The sequence below is a fragment of the Aotus nancymaae genome, unplaced genomic scaffold (assembly GCF_030222135.1).
Source record: "Aotus nancymaae isolate 86718 unplaced genomic scaffold, 86718_ANA_hifiasm-v0.15.2.pri h1tg000040l, whole genome shotgun sequence".
Lineage (NCBI taxonomy): Eukaryota > Metazoa > Chordata > Mammalia > Primates > Aotidae > Aotus > Aotus nancymaae.
Window position 1 is genome coordinate 84,938,197 of NW_026988454.1, and position 15,540 is coordinate 84,953,736.

Sequence of the window (15,540 nt, forward strand, 5' to 3'; positions counted from 1 at the left end):
GAAGAGAGTGAATCCAAGTTGGAAAATACTCTTCGGGATATCATTCAGGAAAATTTTCCCAACCTGGCAAGGCAGGGTAATATTCAACTCCAGGTAATACAGAGAACACCACAAAGATATTCTTCAAGAAGACCAACCCCAAGGCACATAATTGCCAGATTTATTAGGGTTGAAATGAAGGAGAAAATACTAAGGGCAGCCAGAGAGAAAGGTCAGGTTACCCATAAAGGGAAACCTATCAGACTTACAGCAGATCTCTCAGCAGAAACCCTACAAGCCAGAAAAGAGTGGGGACCAATATTTAACATCCTTAAAGAAAAGAACTTTCAACCCAGAATTTCCTATCCAGCCAAACTAAGCTTTATAATCAAAGGAAAAATTAAATCCTTTGTGAACAAACAAGTACTTAGAGAGTTCACCACCACCAGGCCTGCTTTACAAGAGCTTCTGAAAGAAGCACTATACATATAAAGGAACAACCAATATCAGCCTTTCCAAAAATATATCAAAAAGAAAAGAACATTAACACAACGAAAAATTTACACTAACTAATGGGCAAAACAGCCAGCTAGCATCAAATACTAGTATTAAAGTTATACATATTCTAATTGGATAAAAAGCCGAAACCCATTGCTATGCTGCATCCAGACCCATCTCACATGCAACGATACACAAAGACTCAAAACAAAGAGAAGGAGGAAGATTTATCAACCAATCAGAGAGTAAAAATAAACAAATAAAAAGCAGGAGATGCAATTCTCGCCTCTGATAAAGTAGACTTTAAAGTAACAAAGAGCAAAAGAGGCAAAGAAGGACATTACATAATGGCAAAAGTATCAGTGTAACAAGAAGAGCTAACGATTTTATAGATCAACGAGACAGAAAATTAACAAGGACATCCAGGACTTGAACTCAGACCTGTAAACTTAATAAACTTAGTAAAGTAAACTTACTAAGAACAAGTAAACTTAATAAACATTTATAGAACTCTCCACTTCAAATACACAAATCATACATTACCACCTCACACCTATTCCATAAATGACTACCTAATTGGAAGTAAATCACTCCTCAGTAATCGCATAGCATTTCATAGGTTTAAATGAAATATTAGTTGGCTGCTCATTTGTTATTTTCTTCCCTTATTCCTTCCTGTTTACATCAAGTATAATTATTGGTATAAAAGAGGTTTTCAATACCCATTACTAAACTGCATTCTAGCCTGGGCAAGAAAGCAATGCTCCCATTCTCTCTCTCTCTTTCTCTTCCTTTTTCCTCCTCTTCTTTATTCTTTTTCTTTCTTTCTTTCAAAAAAAAAAAAAAAAAAAGAAGTTGTTGGGTTCTATGCACATGCTGCTCTGTGAATCATCATGATGATCTTATATGAAGCAGAATAGAAAAATATGATTATGTTGAGTAAATGGCATAATAAGTTGTTGGGTTCTATTGTGAATCTGAAATATGCCCCATGTATATCCTACATGCTGATGTAAATGTTAGGTAGATGGATTCATATGTAATCAATGAAGTTACAGCAGTTATTTGGCTTCTCCATATTGATATGTTCCACACAGATGTGTGACCAACCATCCTGGTTTCCTGAGAACTAGGACTTTCAGTGCTAAGACCAGGAACGTCTTTCACACACTGAGACAAGTTAGTTACCCTACATACAGAGGTAAGTGGGATCTGTATTAAAATCAGTTGTACAAATTTATCTTTTTTTCCTTAACCATTAGAATTTAAAACAAATACCTTTATTAAGTTGCTGCTAAATGAAGTGACTGCATTTTATTTTCAAATTAGATTCTTAGACTTTATTTTATATGGACCTTATATCAAGGCAGATATAAATTAACTCTCAATTAACATTGAGAGTCAGAATAAATGCATCTTTTAAATCTAAAAGGAAAATTATAGCTTTGAATGGTTTAATACCTAATCAGAAGATAATTTTTCAGACTTTATAATTGGATTGCTTTTCAGATTTGTCTGCATCCTGAAAATGGCCATGTTTGCACATTATAATATTATATTAATGTATGATTTTCGGCTAGTCACCTAAATTTTAGAGAAATTTTAGAAAAACCTATGTAAAAAAGGATATACCTTTCATAAAACTTCCATAATTATCAAAATTAAGAAGAATTAGAAAATCAGAAAGAGAATGAGATTTCCAGTACAAAAGTTATTTTGTTCCCCAGGAATGAATGGGTAGTATAATTCTTATTTTCTGATAAAAGTGCACAAAGACTCAGGGATTGGTGCAAAATCTTTTTTTTTTTCAAGTGGGTCTTTGATGCTTCTAGTGTGCCTCTGCTACTACTGACAAATTCAGTTCCAAATTATCATCTCCTAACCTTCATCATAGTACCTCTCTCTTCTGCTTACCCAAAGGAAGCCTGTTTCTCAGGAGACAGCTCAATATTAGTTTACGCTGGTATGTAATAATGTAGAACTTAAATAACTATCCATATACCAGACAATTATATTTTAACATGATGATGTCTTAGTCTAAGAAACAAACTTCTAAGGTGCAATTCCAGATACTAGGAATTCCAAGCAGTAGGAATGAAATGGTGAACTTCACCGTTGTTAAGTTATTCTATGTGATAATCATTTTCCTGAGTGAGAATCTAAGAGACATTGCTTGATCATGACTACAGATCTATGTCTGAGGCCAGGTGTAACTTGTGACTCTTGACCAGCTACTTACTAACTTTACTTTCTTTTTTTTTTTTTTTTTTTTAGATGGAGTTTCGCTCTTGTTACCCAGGCTGGAGTGCAATGGCACGATCTCGGCTCACCGCAACCTCCGCCTCCTGGGTTCAGGCAATTCTCCTGCCTCAGCCTCCCGAGTAGCTGGGATTACAGGCACGCGCCACCATGCCCAGCTAATTTTTTGTATTTTTAGTAGAGACGGGGTTTCACCATGTTGACCAGGATGGTCTCGATCTCTTGACCTCGTGATCCACCCGCCTCGGCCTCCCAAAGTGCTGGGATTACAGGCGTGAGCCACCGCGCCCGGCCAACTTTACTTTCTTAAGCATTGATTTGTAGGGCCATGAGTGGTGGCTCATGCCTCTAATTCCAGCACTTTGGAAGGCTTGGGTAGGTGGGCAGATCACCTGAGGTCAGGAGTTTGAGACCAGCCTGGCCAACATAGTGAATCCTGTCTCTACAAAAGATACAAAAATTAGTCGGGTGTGGTGGAGGAAGCCTGTAGTCCCAGCTACTCAGAAGTCTGAGGCAAGAGAATCGCTTGAACCTGAAAGGTGGAGGTTGCGGTGAGCCCAGATTGATTGAGCCACTGCACTCTAGACTGGACAACAGAGCAAGACTCTATCTTAAACAAAAAAAAAAGCTTTGATTTACAAGTATATGAAATACATTGCCACTTTGGATTCCTAGGGACCAGACTAATTTTTACACTTCATTTTTCTAAGTTGACTAAAAATGCACATATCCATGGCTGAGACAAGAATCTGTAACTGATAAAGTAGAGAATAATGGCACCCAGGGATGTGTTGGTGCAAAGTTGTAGTTCTTACATGTTGCCATGAACCCCCAGGAGCTGTGTTGCAGCACCTGCTTTTTTCCTGCAGATGGAAGCACAGCTGTGTTTCGATAACAGATAGCAGTCCTTTATTTTCGGGAAGGTGGGTCTGGGGCATAATTCATGATCAAGATAGGCCAGTCATAGCAATTCTAGCCCACTTTGCTTCTGATTGGCTTATGTGTGGATACGACCTAGTTCTGGTCAATGAGATATAAAAAGGAAGTATTACAGGGATTTTTAAGACACATTTTCTTCTCAATTAAAAAAACATAATAATTAATGCCTCAAAGAAGGTTCTTTCCTTCCTGACTTGAATACTATTGTGTAAGACTGTGATATTTGGAGCTTTGACAGATACCTTGAGATCATGTGGTAGCAACCTAAGGACAAAAATATAATGTTTTGAGGATGATAGAGCAGATGATAGTGTTGAATTTCTCTACCAAATGTAGAAAGACTTGTCTCTTGATTTCTTATTTTTTAAGATGATTTAAGTTTTATTGTCTAACATCTAGCCAAATGTTCGGTAATTTGTAGCCAAAAGCACTCTTAAGTATAAGTTCATAATAATAATATAACATTTTAATATGACCTACAGTATTTTAAAATATTATGTAAAATAGTAATAAAAGCCTCATTCGAAACGCTTATTATATTTATTTTTCTTTTTTTTTAAGATCAGATCTTATTGTTATTATTATTATACTTTAAATTCTGGGGTACATGTGCAGAATGTGCAAGTTTGTTACATAGGTATACACGTGCCATGGTGGTTTGCTGCATCCATCACTCCGTCATTTACATTAGGTATTTCTTCTAATGCTATACCTCCCCTAGTCCCCCACCTACCAACAGGCCCTGGTGTATGATGTTCCCCTCCCTGTGTCCATGTGTTCTCATTGTTCAACACCCACTTATGAGTGAAAACATGCAATGTTTGGTTTTCTGTTCTTGTGTGAGTTTGCCAAGGATGATCGTTTCCAGCTTTATCCAAGTCCCTGAAAAAGACATGAACTCATTCTTTTTTATGAATGCATAGTATTCCATGGTGTATATGTGCCACATTTTCTTTATCCAGTCTATCATTGATGGGCATTTGGGTTGCTTTCAAGTCTTTGCTACTGTGAACAATGCCACAATAAACATGCATGTGCATGTGTCTCTATAATAGAATGATTTATAATAGAATGATTTATAATCCTTTGGGTACATACCCAGTAATGGGATTGCTGGGTCAAATGGTATTTCTATTTCTAGATCCTTGAGAAATCGCCACACTGTCTTCCACAATGTTTGAACTAATTTACACTCTCACCAACAGTGTAAAAGTGTTCCTATTTCTCCACAACCTCTCCAGCATCTTTTGTCTCTTGATTGTTTAATGATCACCATTCTAACTGGCGTGAGATGGTATCTCAATGTGGTTTTGATTTGCATTTCTCTAAGACCAGTGATGTGGAACTTTTTTTATATGTTTTTTGGCTGCATAAATACCTTCTTTTGAGAAGTGTCTGTTTATAACCTCACCCACTTTTTGATGGGTTCTTTTTTCTTGTAAATTTGTTTAAGTTCTTTTTAGATTCTGGATATTAGCCCTTTGTCAGATGGTAAATCACAAATTTTTTTTCCCATTCTGTTGTTTGCTGTTTCACTCTAATGATAGTTTCTTTTGCTGTGCACAAGCTCTTTAGTTTAATTAGATCCTATTTGTCAATTCTGGCTTTTGCTGCCATTACTTTTGGTATTTTAGTCATGAAGTCCTTGCCCGTTCCTATGTCCTGAATGGTATTTCCTAGGTTTTCTTCTAGGGTTTTTATGGTGTTAGGTCTTAGGTTTAAATCTTTAATCCTATAACTTACATTTATGGATAAACAATGTAACTAATATAAAAACATAGATTCATGATAAATCTCTTGGTCTTCTTTTCCAACCTAATTGCTCCCCTGAAGTCTTCCCTATAGACAAGTACTGGAATTACCACAGATGAGAGAATATGGATAACTTGGGTTTTGGATATTTCAGATATATCACAGATTAAATTGGGTATTTTGGAATGTGCACAGCCACATGAATTCATGTCTCATCACATGAATTAGTTAACATCTTCATCTATCCACTTTCCTCCACACAAACACAGCAATTTATCTGCTGGTCTTTTCTTCTTTCCCATGTTCATGGTTTTTGTTTTTCTGCAGCTGTGGTCTTCTCTTTGGTATTCTCTCTAGTTTTCCTCATTGACTACGTGTCCTTAATATTCTAGATTTAGCTTTGATTCCAGTCTTGTCCTTTTTCTTGATTTCACTTCCGCATCATCTACTTCTGTTTCATGTATGAAGCCATTTTTTGATTTGGTCACCAAAGCAACCATCTGTCTTCTATACAACCCCAGTGAATTAGGAACTCCCAATAACTGCAGTTCCAGTGTGAGTTAGTATCTTTCATCATTGCTGAAGTACCTATATTTTTGTGGCCCTTCAGCTCTTGACAAGTGGACGTGTAGTAGAAAACAAATTTTCTCTTCTTTTACAAGAATGCCATTGGTCAAAAACCCAAGAGTTGTAGAATAATACTATACTAGAGATTGTTTCATATATATTTCCATATTTTACATAATCTTAGTAATGAAAATATTTGCAGGCTAGAATAATGTAGTACTTTGAATTTAAAGACACATTCATGTGTATGTTCGTTGCAGCACTATTCACAATAGCAAAGACATAGAATCAACTTAAATGCCCATCAATGATAGACTAGATAAAGAAAATATGGTACATATAGACAAGGAATACTACATAGCCATAACAGAGAATGAGATCATGTCCTTTGCAGAGATGGAGCTAGAGGCCATTATCCTTAGCAAAGCACAGGAACAGAAAACCAAATACCACATATTCTTACTTATAAGTGGGTGCTAAATGATCAGAACACATGGACACATAGAGGAGAACAACACACACTGGGGCCTTTTTTGAGGAGGAGGAGGATCAGGAAAAACAACTCATAGGTACTAGGCTTAATACCTGGGTGATAAAATAATCTGTACAACAAACCCCCCTGATATAAGTTCACTTATGTAGCAAACCTACACTTGGACCCATGAACTTTAAACTAAAAAAAAAAGTTTCTATTTATATTCTAAATTTCTAAAACTTCAACTATCCATGACTACTAATAAGGTTCAATTATTTATTTTGGTCAAATTAGTGAGCTCTGGTTGGCTTAATTGCTAGAAATCAGATTTCTTCTAAATGTGTTCACTAGCAATTTTTGAGATTCCTCATGAAGTAGCATTTTAGAAATTTTATATTTCAACCATTGTGAGGAAATGCAGTTATGTGATATAAAATAGTGATTTTTTTGATTTTTTTCTTTTTACTCTATAAGCAATAAAGTTCACTTTTTACTGTTCAATTCTGTGAATTTTGATGAATTCATAGTTGTTTAACGACCAACAACAACTAGAAACAAAACTGCTGTTCTGATATTTCATAAAGAAATACCTAAAGTAAAGCTTTGATTGGGAAGTGAGGGGTGGGGTAAGCAAGCCTTCAGAAAGAGGATGTGTATGAAATACTTTCCTAACCTTTGCTTGCATTACAGGTTCTGAGCTTGTCTTTGTTCAATGCCAATAAACATTTTGTTGCATGAATCATTATAGTTACCTGCTAGCTTTTAAGAAACCAACATTATAGAAATAGTATGGAAAACTGCAGGAGAAAGAAGAATTACTAAATAATAAGTGGAGAAAGAGCATGATATAGAGCCATGTCACTGAAAAAAGTTAAAATAAAAATCACTCTATATTTGTCACTGTGTGAAAAGTATTGATAAATCCTTCTAGAGAAAATAAGGAAGCATGGGGAATTGTCACATATGCTAATGTCTTGAAGTGGACCTCTAATGAATGGCAATATCATGAGAAAAAGAAATTAGTCTCCAAAATATCAAGAAACAAAACTTTTTTTTCCTACTTTAACAAAGAGTACCTCAGAGAGAATCTTTTATGTCTTCCCTCCTTTCCTCCCCTCACCTGCCCCAATCCTCTGTTGTATGAATGAAGAGCCACTTGGTATTTCAAGGAACAGATAGAAATGATTTAACAGTCAGGTGAGACTCATTTAACTAGAGATTAGTGCAATGGCAAAATTTTCCCTTTATGACTATAGTGAATTTGCCCTCATACACAAAGTGGTTGTTAACTAATGAAACAGACATTACTATGTAAACGTGTAGAGATTAGAAAGTAGCATATGTTACAATAAAAAAAGATGTTTATGAGATTTCTCCAAATCTATCTCAACTTCAGAAGCTATGAAGTAAAATGGAATATTATTAATCAGTAATCAAAAGAAATGAACTATCAAACCATGGAAAGCCATGGTGGAGGGACCTTATATGCACCTTGCTAAATGAAAGAAGCCAACTAAAAAAGGCTACATGCTCTCTGATTCCAACTATATGACATTCTGGAAAATGCAAACAATAAAAAGAGTAAGGAGATTGGCAGTTGTCAGGGACTGGGGTCAGGAGGGAAGTATAAGTAGGAGAAGAATAGAGGACTTTAGGGGAATGAAACTATTCTGCATGGTACTTTAATGGTGGATACATGTCATTTTACATTTGTCAAATCTCATAGAATATACAACACCTAATATAAACTGTAATAACATGTCAAATATTTGTTCATCAATTGTAATAAATGTACTACATTAATGTAAGATGTAAATCATGTGGAGAACTGCTTGGAGGTGGAGAGAATATAGGAATACTACTTTCTGCTCATTTTTCTGCAAACCTAAAACTGCTCTCAAAAATAAGGTCTATTCGTTAAAATAATTGTAATCATCTTTGCTATAAAAATGTGCTGGGAAAAAGCAGAATTATTCAAATGCATAGGTCTGTATACACCATGGAATACTATCCAGCCATAAAAAAGAATGAGTTCATGTCCTTTGTGGGAACATGGATGAAGCTGGAAACCATCATCCTCAGCAAACTAACACAGCAACAGAAAACCAAACACCACATGTTCTCACTCGTAAGTGGGAGCTGAACAATGAGAACACATGGACACAGGGAGGGGAACATTACACACCCGGTCCTGTTGTGGGTGTGGGAGGAAAGGGGAGGGAGAACATTAGGAAATACCTAATGCATGCAGAGCTTAAAACCTAGATGACAGGTTGATAGATGCAGGAAACCACCATGGCACATGTCTATCTACATGACAAACCTGAACATTCAGCACATGTATCCCAAAACTTAAAGTAAAAATTTTTTTTAAATCTATTTTTATCATGCATCTTTTATAATTTACTTCTAACTTTCATTTCTTTGGTTGGTCTAAAATTTTGTTGTCATTCTTGTCATGCTGAGTTAGAACCTAACTGGAATTTTCCTAAATACCCAATTTTCCCAGTACCACTAAAAAATTATTTATCCTTTACTGATTGTTTTATGATATTGCTTTATGATAAGTTATGGATAAACCAGGGCTTCTCATAGCTTTTGCAGGTATTCTCTTTATCTCTGTGTTGCATTTTTAGTAGTATCACCTTATCCATCATTGTAGCTTTAAGTTATACAGCATTTTACAGGGCAAGTCTCACCCTCTTTGTTCATTTCCACATGACCATTATTATTCTTTTTAAAAATTTTCTTTGATATTCTTATTTGATCATTCAAATGGATATCTTTAAAAACATTTTTTCAAGTTGTTTTATTCAAAATTCTTTTGAGATTTTTATTGAACTTTTGTTATTGTTAAAATGATTTTGGATGTTGATATCTGTACAATATTTCTTCTTCTCATCTGTTATTTTAAAATTGATTTGATAACTTAAGAATATAATAGGAAAAACATAATAGTTTCCTTAGTCATATTTATTATTATTTTATTCAAAGTATATTTATTGAATGTCTGTTATTCGTCATTTACTGTTTTAGTTACTAGAGATACAAATGTGGATAAGAGAATTGTGTTTCTACCTTATAGAATTACATTCAAATTGGAGAGAATAGTAATAAATATGTAAATTAATATATATCTTCAGATAGTGGTGAGTGCTATGGAGAAAAATAAACTAGAGTAGGAGGCTAGGTAGTCTAGGAAGTGAGTGAGGATGAGTGTTATTTTATAAAGAATTGCTGGAGAGGTCCTCTCTGAGGAACTAATATCTGAGCACATGGAGCTAGTGAAGGTCATTGGAGAATCTGGAAGAAAGATTTTCCAGGCAGAGAGGTTGGCAAATGCAAGGTCTATTAGTCAGAGAAACAGAACCAATAGGATATACATAGATATATAAAAAGAGATTTATTATGGGAGTTGGCTCACACAATTATGGAGGCTGAGAATCTCATGATTTGCCATCTGCAGGATGAAGAAATAGCAAAGCTGATAGTGTCATTCAGTCTAAGTCTGAACGACTGGGAATCAGGAGCACCAATATCTGAGAGCAAGAGAAGATGGATATCCCAAATCAAACAGAGAGCAAATTTGCCCTTTCTCTGCCTTTTCATTCTATTCAGGCCCTCGATGGCTTGGATGATTCCCACCCACATTGGTGAAGGCACATCTTCTTTACTCATTTTACCTATTTAAATGCTAATCTCTTCCAGAAAGACTCTCACAGAAAACATCCAGAGATAATGTTTTACCAGCTATCTGGGCATCCTTTAGCTTAGTCAAGTTGACACCTGAAATTAACTTTCACACAAGGACCCTGAAGTGGGACTGAACGTGATAGGCCCAAGGAATGGCATTACTGCCCAAGCAGCTGGAGTAGAAGGGACAGGAACAGAATGGTCAGTGTGAGAGGGCTAGAGATGCCAAATGTTTTATGGCCGTATATATTACAAACAGGAGTTTGATTTCATGCCAAATGTGATGGACAAGAAGCCGTTGGAGGGTTTCAAGCATAAAATTAACATGATATAATTTGTGTTTTTAAAAATGTCTTTGGCATCTGGGTGCAGAAGAGATTGTAGGGATCAAAAGGAAAGACAGAGGAACCAACTAGGAGTCTCTAGCTAAATTCAGGTAAGAGATTCCCTTTTGTCTCTCTCCACACTGAGGGCTTGTTGGTAGTACCTTCACTGAGAAGCGGAAGAACATCAGTCAGAGTTTTAAATGGCCATCCATATAGGAATATTAAGTACCTACTATATCAATCAGCAACTTAGAAAGTATTGGAACTAGAGATATAAATTTGGATGTCATTGGCATATGATGTTATTTAAAACCCTAGGACTTCGTAAGGCTTCTAGGGAGTGTATGTAGGTAGAGCCTGAGACATAGTAAAGAAAAGGAAAAGAAAAGGAGAAAGGAGAGAAGACTCATCAAGACCAGCCAGAGAAAGGCTAGGAAAGCTAGGAGGGAGTGATATATTAGGAAGTGAGTGAAGATAACGTTGCAAGGAGGAGAGAGTAATCTATTGTGTAAATGTAGTTGGGAGGTCCAGTAAGATGAAGACCATTAATTGAACACTGGATGTGTTATAATGCATACCACAACTCCATTTAACCAGTTTAGTTTCACTGGTGTTGTGCCCTGTGAAGGAAAGACTGCATGGGAGTTGGTTCAGGAGAGAATGGAAGGAAAATAGTGAAAATGGAATATAGACAACTCTTTAGAGTTTTGCTATGAAGAGGAACAGAAGAGTGACGTTGGAGATGAATGTGAGGCCCGGGGGCGGGGGTATTTTTATAGGATATTTTATAGCTGATAAAGGGCATTTGTGTAGTTATGGGAATGGTCCAGAAGAGATGAAAAAACTAATACTGCAAGAGAGACAGGGAAACACTTGCAGAAGCCAAGTCCTTAAGAACGAATGAAATCTCTAATACAAGGAGTAGGGTAGGCTTTAGGTAGGAGAAGGGGTTGTCTATCAGATTTTTATTTAAGCAAGTTATCTCTATTCAGAGATCTATAGCTTATTCTGTAAAGCATACTGTTTCTCACTGCTCATTCAGGTATCCATGATGATGTGTAGGTAGTCTATGAGTAAGAGTAGCATGTTAATTGGCAAACTTGCAAATACACTTTGAATCACCGACTGGTACCTTATTTGCAAAAGTAAAAAAAAGAAAATCCTCAAATCAACTTCTTAAATACAACTTGTACTGTCCAGTTGACCCTTCCAGATATCTGTTTAATATTTAGTATACATTTCCCCATGCTCAGTGCACATTTTTGTTTTATACTTGTTCTCTACTTGAATGAATTACTGAACTGTAGGGGAAACTTACAAACAACTTATGGGAACATTGCATGGAAGGTCCCAGACTTAGAGTTACTAACCTCTGTGGGTATCAGCCATGCATCCCTGGAGACTAAATGGCAGGGGAGCCCTTTGGCACTGGCAGCACTGATTTGAGAACATAGTATTTTCAAACTTTCAGTTTTTAATGAGCAGAATTTTTTTGGTCATAACAAATATTTATGTATTTTTACTTTTAAAAACTTTTTAACTAATAAAAATTATATATATTTGTGATGTAAAACATGATTTTCTGAAATACATACATACATATATATCTTGTGGAATGGCTAATTCAAACAGATTCACACATGTATCACCTCACATGTTTATTAATTTTTTGTGTGGTGAGAACACTTAAAATCTATACTCATGAAGTCCTTGCCCATGCCTATGTCCTGAATTGTATTGCCTAGGTTTTCTTCTAGGGTTTTTATTGTGTTAGATCTTATGTTTAAATCTTTAATACATCTGGAGTTACTTTTTGTATAAGGTGTAGGGAAGGAATCCAGTTTCAGCTTTCAGCATATGGCTAGTCAGTTTTCCCAATACCATTTGTTAAATAGGGAATCCTTTTCCCATTGCTTGTTTTTGTCAGGTTTGTCAAAGATCAGATGTTTGTAGATGTGTGACGTTACTTCTGAGGCCTCTGTTCTGCTTCATTGGTTTATATCTCTGTTTTGGTACCAGTACCATGTTGTTTTGATTACTGTAGCCTTGTAGTGTAGTTTGAAGTCAGGTTGTGTGATGCCTCCAGCTTTGTTTTTGTTTTTGTTTGTTTGTTTGTTTTGTTTTGTTTTGTTTTTCTTAGAATTATCTTGGCAATATGGGCTCTTTTCTGGTTCCATATGAAATTTAAGGTGGTTTTTTCCAATTCTGTGAAGAAAGTCAATGGTAGCTTGGTGGGGATAGCGTTGCCAAAAGCAATGGCAAAAAAGTCAAAATAGACAAATGGGATCTAGTTAAACCCAAGAGCTACTGCACAGCAAAAGAAACTATCGTTAGAGTGAACTGGCAAACAACAGAATGGGAAAAAATTTTGCAATCTACCCATCTGACAAAGGGCTAATATCCAGAATCTACAAAGAACTTAAACAAATTTACAAGAAAAAAATAACCCCATCAAAAAGTGGGCAAAGGATATGAACAGACACTTTTCAAAACAAGACATTTATGCAGCCAACATATATATGAAAAAACGCTCATCATCACTGGTTATTAGAGAAATGCAAATCAAAACCACATTGAGATACCATCTCACACCAGTTAGAATGGCAATCATTAAAAAATCTAGAGACAGATGCTGGAGAGGATGTGGAGAAGCAGGAACACTTTTACACTGTTGATGAGAGTGTAATTAGTTCAACCATTGTGGAAGACATTGTGGTGATTCCTCAAAGATCTAGAACTAGAAATACCATTTGACCTAGCAATCCCATTACTGGGCATCTACCCAAAGGATTATAAATCATTCTATTATAAAGACACATGCACTCATATGTTTATAGCAGCACTGTTCACAATAGCAAAGACTTGGAAGCAACCCAAATACCCATCAATGAGAGACTGGCTAAAAAATGTGGCACATATACACCATGGAATACTATGCAGCCATAAAAAAGGATGAGTTCATGTCCTTTGCAGGGACATGGATGAAGCTAGAAACCATCATTCTGAGCAAACTGACACAAGAGCAGAATACCAAACACTGCATGTTCTCACTCATAAGTGAGTGTTGAGCATTGAGAACACATGGACACAGTGAGGGGAACATCATACACTGGAGCCTGTCAGGGGTTGGGGGGGCTATGTACCTAGGAACTTAAAGTATAATTAAAAAAAGAAAAATTGATAAAAATTCTACTTTCTTAGCAGTTTTCAATTATACAACATATTGTTACTAACTGTAGTCACCATGATGTACAGTGGATCTCTTGAGCTTATTCTTCCTGTCTAACTAACATTATGCATCATTTGACTGGCATCTCTCCTATCCCTTCACTCTTGAGCCTCTGGTAACCACCACTCTACTATCTGCTTCTGTGAATTTGACTATTTTAGAGTCCATATGTAAGTGAGATTGGGTGGTTTTTGTCTTTCTGTACCTGGCTTAGTTCACTTAACATAATGTCCTCCAGGTTCATCTATGTTGTCACAAATGATAGGATTTTGTATTATTTAAGGTTGAATAGTATTGCACTGTGTCTATGTACCACATTTTCTATATTCATTCATCCATCAGTGGACACTTAGGTTGATTCCATATCTTGACTATTATAAGAAGTGCTGCAATGAACATAGGGGTGCAGATATTTCCTTAACATACTGATTTTACTTCCTTTGATATATGCCCTGTAGTAGGATTGCTGGACCATATGGTAGTGCTACTTTTAATTTTTTTTTTTGACACAGAGTATTGCTCTGTCATCAGGCTGGAGTACAGTGGTGTGATCTCGGCTCACTGCAACCTTTGTTTCCTGATTCAAGCAATCCTCCTGCCTCAGCCTCCTGAGTAGCTGGGACTACAGGTGTGCACCACCACAGCCAGCTAATTTTTTGTATTTTAGTAGAGACAGGGTTTCACCATGGTCAGGATGGTCTTGATTTCCTGACTTTGTGATTCGCCTGCCTCACCATCCCAAAGTGCTGGGATTACCCATGTGCTGAGCCACCTTGCCTGGCCTATTTCTAATTTTTTGAGAATCTGCCATACTGTTTTCCAAATGGCTATATTAACTTACATTCCCACCAACAATGTGCAATGGCTCCCTTTTCTTCACATCTTCATCAACACTTGTTATCCTTTGTCTTTTTGGTAATAGCCGTTCTAACAGGTATGAGGTGATATCTCACAGTGGTTTTAATTTGCCTGATATTTTTCATCACTTACCATTTTTTTCCCTGGTTAGTGATATTGAGTGCTTTTCACATACCTGTTGGCCTTCAATGAGCATATTCTAAAAAAAATGAAAATTACCAGAGATTTGTACGTATACTAGCATTTCCTGCTTATAGTGGGCCTTGGCCTATAGGAATTAAATGTGGGAGGAAAGCTACCAGAATAGAGTTAGTAATAATATAGTGTTTTCATCATTAAAGTAGGTTGGCATTGGATTTGATGCCAGGTAATCTATGTTGAATTCTGATAATGTGAGTCCTCTAGAATAATAATAATTTTTAGAAATTTTATCAGCAAAGTTAATTTGCTTTATGTATCTCTTTGAAGCTCCCTAACATATTTTTCTCATTATTAAAAGCAAGGTGAATGAAAATGATACTTTATTTGCTTTTTATTTCACTCTTTGTTCTCTCTTCTGAGGCCAATGGAATTATTATCAATCAGGTTCAGGCTAATCTTTTAGTTGTTGTCATGGGGATTGATGGCAAGTGTAAACGGGAACATTTAGCAAATCCTAAATTCTCAACTAGTTATTCTCTGTATAAATGGTTGGAATTGCTTTGTGGCTGTGACCATCTCAGCAGGTTCTTGGTATCAAATGTATCCATGTACAGAGTCTCTTGGATGATTTTGTCCACTGTTGTCCAACAGAGCCAAAGCTTCCTAGGGCTTCACTGCTGTTAGAACTGTCAGATAATCATTGAAAAGATGAAATCCATGCTTATAAAAGAGTCAAAATATCAACAGAAAATTAGGAAATGCAAATTTGTTACAAGAATAGAAAAGCCTCTTAAGATTTTAGAATCTCAAAATGACTTTCAGCA